The sequence below is a fragment of the Staurois parvus genome, unplaced genomic scaffold (assembly GCF_062004578.1).
Source record: "Staurois parvus isolate SC_StPar_1 unplaced genomic scaffold, SC_StPar_1.0 ptg000930l, whole genome shotgun sequence".
Lineage (NCBI taxonomy): Eukaryota > Metazoa > Chordata > Amphibia > Anura > Ranidae > Staurois > Staurois parvus.
This window is the reverse complement of record NW_028318726.1, coordinates 1-2,847: the sequence shown is the minus strand read 5'-3', so window position 1 is coordinate 2,847 and position 2,847 is coordinate 1.

Below are 2,847 nucleotides of genomic sequence, written 5' to 3'. Positions count from 1 at the left end.
TAGCCTCCACACACCTCGCCAAGACCAAGTGGTTAGCAGGTAAAAGCACCCTCAGCTCGTTTCATGCAAACCATACACCCAACATGTTTCCTCCCACCCTGGGCATGGTAAATTGTGCGGTGGCCAGCCTTTCTCTTCCAATTTCTACAGTGTGCTTTGGGTTTGGACAAACCTTTCCCCAGCCTGCAGCACCCTCACTATTCAGCGACATCCAACTCACCAGAACTTGTTAGCCTGAGCAGGGCTACTAAGCATTTATCATCTGCTGCACAATGACATTATCCAAACTAACCTAACAAATTTTCCCAATTTCAGCTCTAGCCTGTCTCAAACAAAGATTACATTTTTTTTTAATAACTTGTAGTGTGCAGAGATTTTTGGGAGGTGAGAATGGTACCACAGGGAGGCATATTCTATTTTACAGTAATGTAATTTGAATTTTTATAGATCCTGACACACAAAGGTAGACAGTATATTGATAATAATACACTCAGATTATCGCTAGAATGTTCTCTGTGGTGCCTTGTTTTTAACAAAGGACAATTAGATCTTTGGTTTCGTTTATTTACTAATGGGTAAATGCATTCAAATGAATATATGGGAAAAAAGGTGATAGGTAGCGTGGAAAAAAAAATCTTTATTTTCACTACAACCCACACTTACAATGCCTCTGTCTTTCCTTGGAACCCTCTCCTACCAGGCTTGCAGGATTAAGGAAGACTTGTCCGACAGGTCATACAAAAGTTCTTCTTCCTTGGCTCAGACTCTGGCTTGTTCTGTGGAGATGATTAGCTAAACAGGTGTGTCCTCCACAGGGCTGCTCAATGTATCAATGACTGCTCTTAGGAACATTCATGGTATTCATCTATCCATGGATTAATCCAGTGACAATGCTCAGCTAGCCTTTGATAGCTGGTTTATTACAACTACATGTCCATAGCTGCAGTCTGTTTCCCTCATAATGTGCCCTCCAATGCTGTGCTACCATCCATACCGAGCACTTCCACCTTTGTCTGGTCTTCCTTTTGGGGTTTTCACCTCACTGGCCAGCTTGAATGGCCAGGCTGCAATGACGTCAACCCCGTTCATGCGCATTGGAGTGTGGATCTGCGAACATTACAGCTTACAAGCAGTGGAAGCATTTATGACAAAAGAAACCAATAGGGTCTCCTCTGTCATAAAAGCCCTACCCAGGGGCGGACTGACAACTCATGGGGCCCCCGTGCAATAGGGGATCATGGGGCCCCTGTGTCCTTGCCCAAACTCAAAAAAGCCTAGGAAAAAGGTACCAGGGGCATCTCATGGGGCCCCCTACTGACCCCGGGCCCTCGGGTAGTGCCCGAGTTTCCAAATGGTCAGTCCACCCCTGGCCCTACCTATCGGCAACTAAAAAAAAAACCCAACAAACTACAATGAATGCAGCTTCTTGTGATGGTGTGGCAACACAGCTGCAGTGCTTTTGTGCTTTTAAGGCCCTATTCTGGTCACCACAGAAGAATACCCCTGTAAAAGGTTTCAAGTATATTCCTCTTAAATCTACGGGGTTGCGGAAGAGACTGTACTACTTACCTTCTCCTCACTCGAGTTGGTTCCCCTCGGTTTCGCATTCCCCCCTTCCCAACCAAGTCACCATGGTTAACCCTTCATTGTATGTGATGACTTCAAGGGGCTGCCTATAGGATGGAGCTTTGGGAGGAAGAGAACAGAGCTGGAGTCAGCTGAAGTGGGGCATTAAATATTGCAGCCTCTTGTTCTACCCCTAAGCTTAAAGGCCCCCCCCCCCTAAAAAAAAAAAAATTAAGTCAGCAGCTACAAATACTGTAGCTGATGACTTTTAATATGACACTTACCTGTCAAGGGGTTCAGCACCATCGTCACCCGGGCTACTTCTTCACTAGCCTCTGGGTTCCTGGCGCCGGTATTACAAGTAAGGGAAACCGAAAATGTTGTGCAACGCCTCGTGATTGGTCCCGTAGTCTTCTGGAACCTGTGACGTGTCCCAGAAGACTGCGGGGGGGAAGGAGGGTGGCGAACTTCTAGCTCAGTTCACCGTGGTGAACTGTTTCGGAAGTGGGTACCTGTCAAAACCAGGTACCCGCTAACCCATCTGCCCCCCCCGAAAATGCCAAATGTGGCAGTGGAGGGTGCAAACAAGCTGGGCTTCCCCTTTTGGGTGGAGCCCCACTTTAATGTATATTTAAAGGGGTTTTAAATGCAAAACATTTTTTTACCTTATGCATTAAGGTAAAAAAAATTCCACTATTCCCTCTCCTAGACTCCTAAACACTTACCTGCCTCCTCAAAAGTGATATATTGCTGTCTCTACCTGCAGCACTTTTCCACTGACTTCCTCGGATCTTAAAAAACAGAGGCAGTCTAAGCCGTAGGTTCCTGCTGCTGTCAGTCAAATCCTGTGTGGAGGAGGTGGGGGGGGTGTAGCCAAGCCGCACTGTGTGTCTGTGGACGCACACCACCCAACTCAAGATCATGCCTGCACAGGTGCCTCCATAGCACAAGACAGCGCCGATGGGGCACCTCCAAAGAAGAGGTGAGGGACCACTCTGTGCAATATCGTTGCACAGAGCAAGTAAGTATAATCTGTTTGTTTATTTTTATTTTAATTTTAAAAATGCCTTTAGATTCTCTTTAACCCTTGCAATGTAGGGGGCTTTAACAACATTCTGAATTTTATTTTTATGGAACAAGCACACATTTGCTAGTGTAAAATACTGTCTTTGTTCCTATCAAAGCATAATTTGTCAAGCATGATGCAATACTAAATATAAAAACTGCACATTTGTTATCAAAGTAGCTAAGGAGTTCATGTTATCTTCAGACACAATTAAG